At 38.4% G+C, this 16,318-nt stretch overlaps 1 protein-coding gene across 2 annotated transcripts in view; it reads right to left on the bottom strand.

Annotated features, from left to right (window-relative positions):
- Positions 1-11,418, bottom strand: part of LOC126355072 (tuftelin-interacting protein 11) — a 146,741-nt gene extending 135,323 nt beyond the window's left edge. The window contains exons 1-2 of one of the 2 annotated variants that reach the window (XM_050005245.1): positions 11,238-11,411; positions 119-380 (exon numbers count right to left, since the gene is read on the bottom strand). The gene's annotated coding sequence lies outside the window, so the exon portion shown is untranslated. Of the gene's footprint in view, positions 1-118; positions 381-11,237 lie in introns of both variants that reach the window. The other variant, XM_050005244.1, reaches the window with a different exon arrangement.
- Positions 11,419-16,318: the final 4,900 nt, after the last annotated feature.

Below are 16,318 nucleotides of genomic sequence, written 5' to 3' on the forward strand. Positions count from 1 at the left end.
ACATACTTCACAGTTGCGAATGTGAACACCTATCAGCTGCATAAGATAATGACAACAATGAAAATTTGTGCCAGACGTTGACTCAAATCCAGATTTCCTGCTTTAGATGAACAGTCACCTTAACCGCTTTGGCTATCCTTGCACAACACTCACGGACAGACCCAAACTTCCATATGCCATTGTTCCTGCATCACAACCAGTACTCGTCCATGCATTATGTAATTCCTGTACTGCGGATGACATTTTAATTGAAGGTCACTGCCTGGTTTCGGCAGATAAATACAACACTGCAGTGCTTGTGCAGTTAAGAACAGTGCAATGTTCCTTCGGACAGACTTTGCATAATTTGTCTTACCAACGTAGGCTCTGCTTTATCATACCTATAAATAAGAGCCTCAAATCAAATACACATTGACTAACAAATTCCTTCCATATCATAATGATAGAATTATTGGCAGAAGTACACAAGGTTATGCAATCAACAGAAGCAAAGTTATGAATTTTTCATATTCATGAAATAAACAAAGGTAAATGAAGTACATGGTTTAACTTCGTGATTTCAAAGGAACAATCCCAGCATTCATTAAGAGATTTTACGGAAACCCTCAAAACATTCCAAATCTGGGTGGCATCTGTTGGCTTCAGTAATTCACAATCAAGCAGACATTTTTCAAGCTAACACACATCGTGCTACACTACGCGTAAGTCTGTCACCATTATCTTCATTGCAAAAAATAATATCAAAGTAAGGGAACCCTTATATATGCTTTCAGCACACAGTGATACAAAAATGTGTCATACTGACCCGCCACACCAGTTCACAGATTTTCCTCAACAGGACCTCCCACTGCCTCTAATCTAGACTCATCAAAGTTCATACCACCTGGACTAATACAAAAGTTTAGTCTTTCCTGTCTCTAGTGAACAAAAATACCTTGCTCTTCAGGCCTCTGCCAACAGTTCTACCAATATGGCTACATATTAATTCTATGCAAAAATAGTGTCTAGCAAACAATGCAAGCCATCAGTGTATTCCCTGAAGTTTCACGACATATTTTACATAATTGGTATTTGTGATGTTTTTATTAGTATGTCATTCATGTTATTCATGTTCTTTACAGCATGTCATTTAGTTACTAGGGGGGCAGTGGCACATATTGTGTTTCACAAAAGACGTACAGAGAGGAGGAGGAAGTGGGAGGTGACAGGGACAGGAGAAAGAGGGAGATATTTTGTGATCTGGTGAACCCAACAAATGTGAATATGCAAAAACCAAATAGTCCATGATCACAAGTACTTCTACTTGCGATCATAGTTTCCACAAGGCTAATCTGGGAAGTATGGTTACGAGAATTTTTGAAATAGAAAAAATGAATTTATTTTAGTAAAATTTACATGCATTGTAGTATAAGTCTTGAATTGTTTTTCCACATAATCATCATTTACCTCAACACATTTTGTCATCCATGGGATGAGTTTTATGATTCCTGTGTCATAGACATCTCCCGCAGCCTTTTACAGCCACTTCGTCACTTAGATTTTCATCTCGTCACTGTCAGAAAAGCATTTTCATGAAGATGTTCCTTCTATTTGGTGAATAGGTGATAGTCACTAGGTGCAAGATCGGGGTTGTGAGAGGGGTGGCTTAGAACATCCTAACCAAAAGAAGTCTACAACTCCTGTGCTATATGAGTGATGTGCGGAACCGTGTTGTCATGAAGGAGACAGACTCCCATTGTCAGCATACCATGTAGTTTGTTTTGTATAGCTCTGAGAAGTATCTTCATGATCTCACAGTATCTTGCAGCATTTACAATTTCACCTTTTTCCAAAAAATCAAAGATCGCAACCTCTTTTCTGTCCCAAAATACTGGCACCATGATATTCCTCGCCGTTTGCTGAATTTTGAATTTTTTGGCAGAAGGAGATGAGTATGCTGTCACTGTATAGATTGCCATTTGCTCTCTGGATAAGCCCAAGTTTCATCTCCTGTCATTATAGAGTTAAGAAAAGCCTCGCGTTCAGTCTCAAAACAGTCAAGAAATGCAGCACTAGCACTGATTCTGTTCATTTTGTGTACTTTGGTAAGCACCTTGAGCACCCATCATGCACACAACTTCTGATAATTTAGTTGATTAGTTACAATTTCATGAACAATAGTTCGTGAAATGCTTACACAAACTGCAAGCAGGTTGTCAATTGCTGAATGGTGATCATCAGAGAGAAGATGTTCAATTTTCTTCACCACATGATCAGTCACAACAGATTACCTTCCACTTCTGCTTTCATCGTGAACTTCAGTCCTTCCAGAATTGAAATTCCGTACCCATTGTGTCACATACATCCTCTCCATAAACTGAAACAATTTTATGATGAATCGCAGCAATGTTCATGCCCTTAGCATTTAGGTAGCAAATTACAGAGTGCATTTCACACTTGGCAGGAGCCAGAATGAGAACGCTCATTTCTAACAGTCACCAAACTAACCAACAAGCTACTGATCGTTGGGAATGCTCTTTCCTTCCACTGGATTCCCACTACACAGCAGTGGTACCAACTTCCCCCACAGACATTCCAGGCTAAGGTTACACGCCTTGCAACTGTAATTTCCGGATAACCCTTATGCACCTATATACACCATCTGCCACCCATGGTATAGTGCTTGGCAGTAGGCACCTTGTATCACTACCAGTCATTTCCTTTTTCCTTCACAAAACAGAATGAGGGAAGAACTATTGACTATATACCTATATACAAATCCTAATTTGACTTAAATTCTTGGTCTTTCTGCAAAATATATGTTAGAAGCAGCAGAACTGTTCTGCTGCCAACTTCAATGCCTGTTTAAATTTTCTCAATAATGTTCCACAAAAAGAACATTTTCTTCCCTCCAGGGACTCCCATTTAAGTTAACAATGTGTCTCCATAATACTTGTGTGCTGATCGAACCTACAAGCAGCCCACCTCTATATTTTTTTATGTCTTTCTTTAATCCAACCTGCTCAGGATCCCGGACACTCAAGCAGTACTCAAGAAAGGGTCATATTAGTGTTCTATATGCTCTTACCTTTACAGATTAACCACATTTTCCTAAAGTCTAAAACTCTTTCTATAAATCTAAGTCAACTATTAGGCTTCCCTATCACCGTCCTTACTTGCACATTCCATTTCGCATTGCACATTCCATTTTGCATCACACAAAGATAGTTAATCAACATGACTATGCCAAACAGGACACTACTACCGTTGTAGTCAAACGCTACGCAATTGTTTCTCATACTCATTTGCATTAACTTACATTTTTCTACATTTATAGAAAGCTGCCATTCACCACATCAATTACAAATTTTATCTAAGTCAGCTTGTCTCCTCATACAGCCAGTGAATGATGCGGCTGCCGGTCACTCTGTCTATCCGATCAATTACGTATACATAGAATAAACGCAGTCCATCACTCTTCCATGAGGCATTTCTAATGATACTCTTTCTCTGATGAATACTCACCATCAAGAACAATGTAGTGGGCTCTATTACTTAAGAAGTCTTCAAACTACTCACGTACTTGGGAACCTATTCCTTATGCTTGTACCTTTGTTAACAGTTTGCTGAGGGGCATCACATCAGGTGCTTAACTGGAAATCTAGGAATATGGAATGTGCTTGCTGCCTTCATCCACGATTTGCAGGATATCGCCACAGAAAAAAACTAAATTAAGATTCCATATAGATCTGATGAATTATTTGTTTTCACCTCTTTCAGTTGCTACTTGACACCTGGAACACCTACCCCTACGCCCTCCATACAGGAGTCTGTGTGACGGTCAAAGAATGGTATGCTTGTGCAACTCTCGTGTGTGAATTATTTCTTAAAAGCATAATTTAAAACTTCGGCTTTCCTTTTGCTGTCTTTGTTGCCACCCCAAACCAATCAATGAACGACTGGTAAAAGCTTTCAGTCAACTTACTGATTTTAAGCGGGACTAGAATCTCCTTGGGTTCTTGGCAAGATCTTTCACTAAAGCATAACAGTTGTATGCACTGCACATCAATATTTTTACAGACATGCTAATTTCCACTAACTTGAGCCTGTTACCATTTGTGCAATTTTTTTTTTTCCGAGTTTGGAACAGTCTCTGCTTCCTCAGCATTTTCTGAATTGTATTATTAAACCACAGGGGGCGGGGACCTTTTCTGTCGTTAATTGATTTATACTCAGCACATACTTCTCCTGAGCGTATTTACAATCCATTTAAAATTTGCCCATAATCTCTCTTCGTTCATTACACTGAGCCTAAAAGATGTCAACTCATTATCTAAGTGGGATGGTACGAACTGCATATCTGCTCTTTCTAGCATAAATGGTCTCCTAGCATTCTTGATAGATTTATTAACTTTAGTAATCACTGTCACTATGATGATATGATCACTAATTCCTATCTCTAAAATGACTCCGTCAATAAGGTCAGGCCTATTTGTAGCTACTAGGTCTAAACTATTTCCACTGCACATGGGCTGTCAAAGTAGCGGCTCAAGACAGTTTTTGGAAAACTGTGTTCAAAAGTACTTCAGAAGACTGCCTGTACATACCACTTCCAACAAATTCATAGATGTACCAGTCTACACGCAGTAGGTTGAAGTCGCCTCCACCTTGTATAGCATGATGTGGGTATGGCTGTGCTACTTCACACAGGTTTTCTTTGAATGACTGTAGAACTTTACAGCACAATCAGGTGGCCAGTAAAGATATCCAACAATTAACCTGTATTCCGAAAGACATGTTACACAGACTCATTTCTGACCTTGATAGATACAATATTCTTATTGACTCCAATGAATATTCCCCCTTTGGCATCTAATCTCTTGTTCTGATATAGAATCCATGCCTCACTAAACAGACATATTGTTAAACTGTGGATCACTATTATCTTGAAGTGACTATGCCACCTCTCACCACACTGCATATTAGTTACAATTACATCCCTGGCAAAAACCTCTGTATTTAAACTATTATCTGGTGTTTTCATGTTACTAACAAAAACATCCATATCCAAAAATCACTACTCTGTGGAGATATGTTAGTTTGTCATTTATTGCTTTGTAAACATTTTTGGGTTTTTAGTGGTACCACTGATTTGTCATTTCTTGAGTTTTGTATTTCCACGATGTCACTGGTGTCACTCTGTTTACTGATCTCCAAAAAATTAATGTCTTCTTCAACTTTTCTGACTACCAATGACAAATGAAACACAAAGACACTTTCTAGGTTCTCTGAGGAAAATAACTTCTGTGAATGTAATGGAGGAAGAATTTTTTAATTTCCACAGTATTTGGGGATCAAAAATAAAAATAAATGAAAAAAGCCCGCTGAAGTAGTAAAGTCAAGGTCAATACCATTTTGCAGTTTCAGCAACATTTTACTGCATCTTTTGCATAGTATTTTCTTTATCAATTTGTAAACAAAACTTGAGGAAAACTCATTTACATGGCTGCACAATTTATGTATCACTTTAATCATATAAAACTCATATCTTTGCGAGCCTATTGCTACAATTGGAATCCACAAATCATGGCCTGCACCTGAATAGGAAGGGGAAGGGCAGATTAGCTGAAAATCTCGCAGGAAATGTAAGGGGAGCCACAGGCATACAAGAGAAAATTCCTTCGATTACTGGAGTCGAAGGAGCACTTCTTTTTAGGTTAGAGTCAGATAGTGTAGCGAATCCACAGATAGACCCTTCACTGTATGAGTACAAAATTGAAGAACAATCAATGGAAGCAGTTACTCCATAAACTATTAGGAGTAAGCGTTTGGAGCAAAATGTCTGGGAGTATGTGTACGGAGCAATTTGAAGCGAAACAACAATATTAAACAAATTGAGAGTAAGGCAGATGCCAGACTGAAATTGGAAGAATCCTTTGGAAATGTTGCCCCTCAACAAAGGAAGTAACTTACAAAACTCTCATTTCATCAATTCTTTCAGTATGGGATCCATAAAAAGACAGGCTGCTACAGGAATTAGGGAAGATAAGCACATTTCATTACAGGTTCACTTATTAAGTGCAAAAGCATCATGGAGATGCTCAGCCAACTCCAGTGGCAGATACTGCAAGAGAGGCATTATGTGTCCCACTTGGTCATTTATTATTCCGAGAGTACGTGTTCCTAGAAGACTCAACTAATATTTTGCTTTCTCCTACATATATCCCACAAGAAGACCATCAATAGAAACTTAAGAGATATTCGAGACCACGTGAAGGCTTACTGGCAATCATCATTCCTGCAAGCCATATGCGACTAGAACACGAAAAAGAGAAAGGCAATGGTACATGAAGTACCCTCCACCACACACCATATGGTAGCTTATGGAGCATAAATGTTGAAAGAAATCAGAGCAAAATACGAATATAGTATCTGTAGCAGCTTCCAGAAAAATAAAATCAATTTGTTTCATCAGAACTTTAGAGAGTTGAATGATAAGGTAGATGGGCTTCTTATATGCCTAACAGATGGGGAAAATCTGAGGTGATACATGGTCTGTGCTTCTCTGAACATCACGTTGAAGTATGGATGAAGAAGTTGAATACCAGGGATTTTAGACTTGCATCATTTTTGTCTATAGTTGAAATGGAAAAAGGACGACTTGCAAACATATGTAAAAATTGGACAAAGTCAGAAATATGTTGAAACAAATAGTTCTTGGGTAGATCAGAATGTAGAAGTATGTGCTTGTGAACTGCTATTGCAGAATACTTTTCTGGTAATTGTAAAATGACCTTTGCAAATCTTTCAGCTATTTATGAGAAATACAAATGCATTATCGAGCTACATGTCAGACAAGAAGAAACAGTTAGTAGTCTAAGATTTCAATGTAGACTTCTTAAAAGATACGAACGGAAAAAGCGACTGGAATCATTATTTGGGTGTTCCAATATAATTTCAGCACACAGTTTGCCAACATGTATGCAGAGAGACAGTAAGACACTGATTGGTAACATTTATAATGTAGAGCTTAGGCTGGAACAATTAGTGTGTACCCGATTATTAATTGAGTCTCTGATCATGATGCACAATATAACACCTTACAGCCCTGAGGCTGATTCATACAAAGCAATAAGGCTTTTTACTGGGAACAGGAGTATGATGAAAAAAGTGGTAGGGGGTGAGCTAAGTATAGAAAGAGATGCTAATGTCAATTCAGTTTATTAGATAGTAAATTTCTGTCAATATTTGAAAGCTGCTTTCCTGAACAGTTATACAGAAGCATTAAAACACAAGTAAGCTATGATAAAGAGATTTAAAATCTCATGTAAGAGGAAGAGGGAAAGGCAAGAACAAGTCAGTACCCATCATTACTTGCATACTACAAAAATACTGGGGTCAACGGAGGCATCTGACCCCACCCGTCAGCTTTGACCCATGACGTAAGGGTGTTGTGTTGTGTGATGTCATGGCGGTGCAGAGTTTAGTTTATGAGTGTGTTGTGTTTGCGGATGTCATCTTGTTGCGGTTGGTGGCGTATATATGGTCTGCATGTTATGTGGTGTATTGGGTTCATTTGAGTGCTGGTGCTTGAAGTGTGCATTTGTCAGTCATGACTGTTACAAAAGAATGGAAATTAGTTTCAGTGAATTAAGAATTAAGTTTCTGTTGTGTTTATGTCATTGCAGTGTCGTTTGATGTTATTGGTTTGTTGTTTGTCGCGTGGTAAGTCGTTTAAGTCAATTTGTGGCTTCTTTTGTTAGGTATGGATATGACTTCTAAGTTTAACAGTGCACATTTGTGGGCTGAAATGGGGCACGACATGTTGTCCGTCATTAAGTTCCCGCAACTTTTTGGGCCTGTGGTGGAGACAGTGAAATGCAGTGTATGCAAGCAGATTATGCGGGTTGTTGTGTGTGTGTGTGTGTGTGTGTGTGTGAACCAGTGTGTAGTGCAGAACTTTTTGTGGTAAGTAGTCATTTTTTTTGGGTCTATTGTTCATGTGTTATGATGTTCGGTGGGGTTTTGTGTGTTGTTGGGTCACTGACAGTGCACATAGGACAAAATGAGAAGAATGAAGAAGAGAGAGCAACTGCTGATAAACCAACACAGTCTACTAAGAGAGAGAATGATAAAACTAGAGAAAGGTTGTGTAGAGAAAGGAAACATAAAAATATGGCAGAAACAAACCATATCAGTGAACTAGGATCTTACAAATGTTCCCCGACATTAGGCAAAGCTGCACGTAAGTCAAAAAAGTCACTGCCAAACAGTCCAAGGAAATGGACTGCTGTTGTCAGGAAACTAGTTAAGGAACTGGATCTTGCTGACATTAAAAGAAATGTTAAGATATCCCCAAAAGGTTCAAGAAGTTTGCTAACTGAAACAAGAAATAAAGTAGTTGAGTATTTGAGTCCAGATGATGATAGTCGAGCTACTCCTGGTATTTGTGATGTAAAATCTGTTAAAAACTGTAGAAGTGGAAAATGAGAACATGTTCAGAAGTGGTATGTGATTATGACTGTTGGTGAGGCCTATTAGGAATTTAAGAATTCAAACCCTTATATCCATTAGGAAAGTCAACATTTTATGAACTAATGCCAAGTCATGTACTACCAGTTTCAGAGACACCTCATAATGTGTGTGTATGCAAATACCATGCAAATTTTAAATTTATGCCTGAAAGCAGTTCACATGCGGTTCTAGTTGCTTCAGAAAGTTACTTGTGATGTAGAAAATTATGATCGTATGACACAAAAATGCAGTAAGTGAAAATGTGACCTCTCATTGTGGTTGACTGATAAAAATAAAGATAAAATTCTGTCATGGAAGCAGTGGAAGGACTATCACACATCAACACTGAAGACAGCCACTGAAGAGTTAGAGGACCAGCTGTCAACATTTAAAAGGCATTTCTGGATAAGAGAAAAACAAGCCTAATATTTTGAATCTTGTAAGGAAGAGCTTACAAAGAACTGTGTTGCCATGCAAGTTGACTTCGCCAAGAACTTTTCTTTAATGTTACAAGATGAAATTTAGGCTGCACATTGGAGCTATACACAAATAACATTATTTATGTGCTATGTATGGGATAGTCTAAAGACCGTTTCTTCTTATGCAATTGCAAGTGGTTATCTTTCACATGACAAATTTGCAATTTGGTGCACATCTAAAACAGCAGAATCCAAATTTACAAGAAGTTCATATGTTTTCTGACAACTGCACTGCACAGTTTAAAAATAAATTTATATTGTTCTACCTCTGCCGTACTAAATCCTGTTTGGGAGTTGAAATTGAGTGGAATTTCTTTGCTGCTTCACATGGAAAATGGGCTGTTGATGGGATAGGAGGAACAGTAAAGAGAACTGTTTGTAGAAGAATCAGAAGTTGGACAGTGGTGGTGAATAATGCAAGGTTATTTTCAGATTATGCGAGTGGTAAATTGAATGAAGTTCACATTCTCTTCGTTTCAAGCAGTTGTGTAGACAAGACAAAGGAATGGCAGTCAAGGCTTTGGGAAGATGTCATTCCTATTCCTAAAGAGCATTCTAACCATTATAGAAACTATGACAGTCACCATATTTTAGCTGTGGAAACATCTGGCAGTGAAATGGCAAGATATGAAATCTTTCAGGATATCTATAACTCCAAGAAAAATTTTATGTTTATTTAGATTCCGAAGAGTCTAATGTTCAAGATAGCCAAGCAACATCAGAAAATGAAGTACTGGCAACCATAAATGAAACTAAGGAAATTAAAGCTCGAACCTTTTTAATCATCAAGAGGGGAAATGGACAGCATTTCGTTGCTGTTTGCCAACCAGTGTGTGTGGCCAATGCAATCAAGGTTATGTTTTTAAAACTATGTGAGAAAGAAAACAAACACTTTTTTCTGCTAATGAAAACATTACAGTTGTTTCTTTACAAAAGAATGTTGTTAAATTTTGAATTCTCCTGTGATTCAAATGAAAGAAAATAAAGTTTTTTATTACTTTCGTGAAACTATTTAAGACTGTATTTCTGCGTATATGTCTTTAGTTAGCTATTTGGGTAGTCATTCCTTTATTTATTTGAGCAAGACAATGCTTCACTCTCCATATTGTTTATTATGTTAAGCTAAGAGAGTGTTTCAGCTGAAGATGAGCTGCATGTTAGTCTCTTTAAAGAACACCAACACCAGTATCATTAAGCAATGCGAATTTTTGGAGGCCTACTACAAAAATTGTAATGAATACATTATCATCCTTTAATTCTCTTAAATATTGAGAGAAATTTGTCACATCCGTGACATAATTATGTCACACCCGCAACAGCAAAAATTGTTATTACTTTGAAAATAATGTAAGTTTCTTTCTGATACTTTCATAGCTACCGCAGAAAGTTTTCAGTAGTATACAGTTATTAATTTGTTTACACATAATCATTCAATTCACTGATTTTTCCCTGTAATAATGGTCAATGTGCTACATTGCACCTCTGAATTTTGTCACACCCGTGACATATGATTTTTGGATAATAACATAGGTTTCCATCAATTACAAAAAGAAAATTATATTCAGACTTAGTAATGTAATCAATTTCCTTCTAGATGATATATATTGAAATAGGAATCTTTAATATGGGGCATTTTAAAAATATTATACAGTCCATTTCTATAGACATGACGACGGAATCCGTCAAGTAGCAACTTACCCTTTAAGTTTAGTTCTGCATGTTTTGCATTTGGAAGTTAAGAAGTGGGTTTAGTGCACACCCTCTTTTAACGATCTTAGAATTCATGCACTTACTTTTCACTTGGCTTTGTTGGTGGTATAAAAATTTAATTTCATCTGAACTTTTTGTTTCTTTATTTAGAAACGCGTTATGGGTACGATACTGGATCCCCCGTGCACCACAAAATCTTGGTTGTTGTGACAATGATCGGTAACGTAGGCCAAGGTCTTGGTAGGCTGGATTGTGACAATTTGATTGAAAGTTAACGAATCAACGATTGCGAATGTCACATAAAATCTGTGGTAATACATTGGCCTCTGGCGTAAGAAAAGGACAACCGGAGTTAAGAAGTGGCGGTTAATTTTAATCATATATTTCGGTCAAAGTACAGATCTCTAAAGTTTACAATACTGTATGGTTGGACCAGTCTTTACTGGCAGTTATACTGACTTACTGTAGGAAGGTAATTCTTAAATTGTGAAAGTACGGTGGTAATAAGGAAGCAATCGCTACTTCACTTTTTTGCTAAAATATATTTCTCCTTACCTCTAAAGCATGCTACAACGTATGATACGCATCATATTATACACATTAAAAGCATGTTTCAATTATTTTCACTCATAAAAACTTATACGATCATATATATTTTTCACTTTTTAACAAAATCTTGTCTACCGGAGCCTCACAAACCAAAGACTTCATACACATAATAATTGCAATCACAGATTCATATGTAACTATCGTCTCAATCGATCCAATAATTTCGATTGTTACGCACTTGCGAACGTAATCAAAGAGTAAGAGCATAGCCAACTAAGCAAGCCAAAGCACGCCTTTATTGTTATTTCATCCCCTTCGGGCACATGGGTGGGGAAGGTGGGGAGAGGTTGCCAGCGGTATAATATTCGGCTCTTCAGCCAACGGGATTAAAAAATTTGTAATTAGAAACAATATTTGAGTCTGTTTTTTCATTGTAAGTTAAAATAAAAAAAACGGACAGTTAAAAAACGATAATTTATACAAGTTAAAAACACACTTTAGTAAGGTGAAACTCTACTGATTAAAAAGCACATTAAAGCAATGCACTTTCACTTAGTCTAACCTTAAAAATGTGAAGGGACTGCACTATGTGAGAAATATTGTTGGAGGAGAGACTGTGTTCCGTATAGGTTTGATGGGAGTGGATAAAAAGATAGAGATGTATCAGATGGGAAAATTATGGAGACGACAGGAACGACTTCAGGTGGATTGTGGAAAATGAAATCGGTGGGAAAGACTGAGGGTGATAAGTAGTGTGTTGTGTGGGTAGAGTACCAGTTACAAAAGAAAAGGGATGGAGAGGGAAAAGGAAAGAGGAGCCCTAATGTGGAAAAGATAGGTGGGAAGAGTCACAGTATCTAGGAGGGATCAGTATCAGGGCAGATCACATTGTCTGGCAGAGAGAGTTGATTGAAGTTGTGTTGGGATAGGATACGGAGTGTGTATGTAGGTATATGGACGAAGGCGTACCAGCATACTAGGATTCGTGAACAGAGGAGAGACAATGCAGTTAAAGAAATCTAGTTTCCGGGTAGTATAGGAGAAGCAGAGATGTTCGATTTTGGTTAGGAAGGGTGGCAATTTGATGACATGGTAGAAGATCCATGTGGAAGTAGGTAAACAGATCAGAAAGCGAGATGAAGTGCAAGGCATTTGAACTTTTGTAGGGACTTACAGAACTTTGGTGGGATGGAGATCGCTGCTATGTTTGCATAGCAGAGGACATGTCAGATAAGGGTTTGTAGGTGTGGAGAATAGTGTTGGGATGTAATCCTCAAGTTTGGCCTGTTAGACGTTTTAGTGGTTTTAGTCTATTGTGAGCTTTCAGTTGGTTGTTTAATAGATGAGGTTTCGACATTAGGTGCCGGTTAAGGGGTAGTACAAGATATTCTAGTGGTTTAGTTAACTGGGTAGGATGGTTGTAAATGTTAAGGTAGAATGCATGGAGGCAGTAGGTGCAGGTGGTTCATCCTATAATTATTGCCTGAATTTTGGAGTGGCTAATCTTGCGGAGTCAGTGGTTACACCAGGAAGTAAACTGATTGAGGTGGATTTGGAGAGCTCTTTGGCATTTCTGCAGTGTAGGGCAGAGGGCAAGGAAAGTGCTGTCGTCAGTATACTGAAAGAGGTGGACTGGTAGGGGTCGTTTGGGCATATCAGCAGTGTACCGGAGATAAAGGAGAGAAGAGAGAATGGTGCCTTGGTGCACTCCTGGAGTGGGATGGAAGGTATGGGAACTGATATTGTTAATAATGACAAAGGATGGGCGATTAGATAGGGAGGACGCAATAAGGTGGACATAGTTAATTGTAAGATTGAATGTCTGGAATTTGAAAAGGAGACCAGAAGGCCATACATGGTCATAGGCTTTTCCTACGTAGCAGGAAACAAAAATAGCAGATTTATGAGAGCTGGATGTTGAGGTCAGCGGCAATAATGTAGGTGGTAAAGATATGATCTATGTAGAATAGGAAGTCATAAGAAATGGGATAATTAGGTCAGATGTAGCTGGTGGCACAAGACTGCAAAAAGAGGATAAGGATAAGGTGTTCAAAAAAATCGGCAACTATGTCCACAAAATTTTTTCATGCTTACCGTTTACTTATTCTGAAAATCTCCTTGGAAATACTCTCCTCCACAGCTGATACATCGATCCCAACACAGTTTCCACTTCCAGAAGCAGTCTTGTTAGCCTCGCCCAAAACGCCGTCTGCGAATTTCCTTGCCTCGTCGGTCGTTGCAAATCTTCATCCTTTCAATGGGGTTTCCAACTTTCGAAATAAAAAAAAAGACCGCAGCAGGGGCCAGGTCTGAAGAGCATGAAGGATGAGGCAGCACAGTGATTTTTTTTTTTTTTTTTTTTTTTGCAGCTGTCACGCAGCAACAAAGATGAATGTGCAAATGCCTTACTGTGATGTAAGAGCCATGAACTGTGTCACCACATTTTGGGCCGTTTCTTTCTCACATTTTCTCGGAGGCATCGCAAATCGTCCTGATGGTACCATCTATTAACAGTTTGTCCTGTGGCACCAATTCATGATGAACTAATCCATCAATGTCAAAGAAAACTATCAGCATGACTTTGATATTTGACCTCACCTCATGAGCTTCTTTGGTCTTGGGGAACTTTTCCCTGTCTACTATAAAGATTGAACCCTTGTCTCAACACCACAACCGTAGAAACACGTCTCATCACCAGTTGTGATTCTGTTACGGAACCCAAAAGCTCTTCACAAACAGCGAGGTGAAGGTCTCTCAAGTCTTGACTCATGAGCCATGGTACGAACTTGGCGGCAACACGATGCGTTCCAGGATGCTGTGTCAGGATCAAATTGAAATTTTACATTCTTCTGCAATCTCTCGGACAGTCAGTCTCCTACTGGCATGCATAATTTCGTTAATGTTCCTGGCATGAAGGTCGTCGTTAGATGTCGAAGGGCGTGCTGAACGAGGGTCTTATTTAACTTCCGTGCTGACTTGTGGGAGTCAAATGGAGGAAATTGTTGAGGTGATTGGGTATCAATGTTACGTGTGAACCATTCGTAACTTCGAGTATAGCTTAAGCAATCATGACCATAGGTTTCCTACATCATTTGACATGTCTCTGTAAATGTTTTCTTCAATTTCACACTAAATTTAATGCAGACACATTGCATCTCTAACTCTGCCATCTCAAAATTTTAAAACTGTGCGACACAATTGCTACTCAATACAGTATTGAAAAATAACTAACAGACATACAACAATGAAACTTCTGTTAGTTTCACTTTGGACACAGGCGTGTACAGGGATGCCGACCGCATTGCGCTCTAACACACCATTGGTGTGAAATTACGAATGTTCCTGAATTTTTGGAACAGACAGGGATGCTCTTGCTGTGGCCAATTGCATCTCCACCTCTAGCCAGGGGAGGATAAAGAGAGAGGTTTAGATGGTACGGTAGCATTGGAGGAATGTTTCATTAATGATAAAGATATGGACGTTGTGTTGGGATAGGGTATGCAGTAAAAGCTATGTATTGGTGGGGATGGAGCAGATTTTCTGGAACAGGATTTTACAGTGCTTTCACGGAATTGTAAGGGATAAGACTAGGTTGTCTGGATGAAGTATGAGGAGGAGTAGACAAATGTGTAAAGGTGGGTGAAGACAAAATGGTCCTAGGGGAGTAGCTAGCTTGTGTGTTGAGATGAAAGATAGAGCACGTAGCAAAGGAGATTTGTTGGAGGGTGTGTGGATGTCAGAATGGATGTACTTTTGAAGGATGATTGTAATGAATTTCATAATGTCTTAGGCAGTGGAGTCAGATAGAGGAAATTGTTGTGGTGAGTGGGGATATCAATGAGATGAATTCAGACATTGAGCTCAAGTTTGGTAGGTTCTGGCCTAGTATTCCATTTCACTCAATAGGTGGGTTGGGAGTCATTGCAGAGATAGGAGCAGATACTAGGTTAAGGGTACTGTTTAATAAAATAGGAAGCCTTACAGTGTGGACAGGTAGCTGGGTTTTTACAATCTGCAGTAAGGTGACTTTTGGCAACATTAGGACTGAGGATAACATTTAGAAGGGTCAACCTTGTGTTGGTGGTGACATTTTGGGGATCCCTCTTTAAGCAGAAGGTCTATGATGGCAATAGATGCAGACACAACACAGACAAGGCGAGAGGCCAAGGTCATTATTGATCTGAGGGGCTTTTCAAACTTTTGATACAGGGTTCTTATAAATGGTGGAAAAAACGAACTTTATAATGACTTGATTAAATTCTATAATCTTACCTGATTACATTGACATATAAATTATAGGGTTTAAAATGAAAAATGACTTACATATACCAAATTTTAAAGTTATGGTCACATATGTCACCACGCCCCCTTTATTTCTGTTACAGAAACCAGTATTAATTGGAAAACAAGTGTGAACTTTTTGTTTCCAGCGACTATACATATCATATACTGTGTGTGTTGGTGACAGTGCAGGTTTCTAGTGTCTGTAAATGATTATCTTTGCAAGTATTTACTTTTGTTCTGCTGAAGCAGTTTGTTCACGTGTTAATGAATGTTTGTTGCCCATGTGCTAAATATATTTGTGGAAGTGCATATCCCTTAGTGCACAATAAATACGAACTATGCCATGCATCAAAAAATTCAATAAAAGGAAATTCCGTGGTAACCAGTTCACAAACAAAGCAAGCCACACTGTTGAAAGTAAACTATGTATCAGTTCTTCAGGGAAGAAACCCCCTCATGGCAGGCATCCTGGTGTTCAAATTTTAATGATGATGCAGTTTATAGTGGATTTGTTGTTGTTGATGTGAGCATCTTACCTTGTTTGATAAAGGAAGTGGCGAAATGTAAACAATGTGAAGGTGTAGGCAGTCTGGAAATAACTGAATAACAAAGTAGTAGGAAGGGTTTAGCGTCAAAACTAGTTTCTCTGTGTAGATCCTGCAATAAATCTAACTCGAAAATGACTTCGAACATTGTGCATAATTAATATGATGTGAATTTGAAGTTAGTGAATGCAATGTGTGCAATAGGAAATGGAAAAAGGCTGCTCAAAAGTTTTGTGGTTCGATGGACCTTTCTCCTCC

This window comes from Schistocerca gregaria, chromosome 3 (assembly GCF_023897955.1).
Source record: "Schistocerca gregaria isolate iqSchGreg1 chromosome 3, iqSchGreg1.2, whole genome shotgun sequence".
In the NCBI taxonomy this organism is placed as follows: Eukaryota; Metazoa; Arthropoda; class Insecta; order Orthoptera; family Acrididae; genus Schistocerca; species Schistocerca gregaria.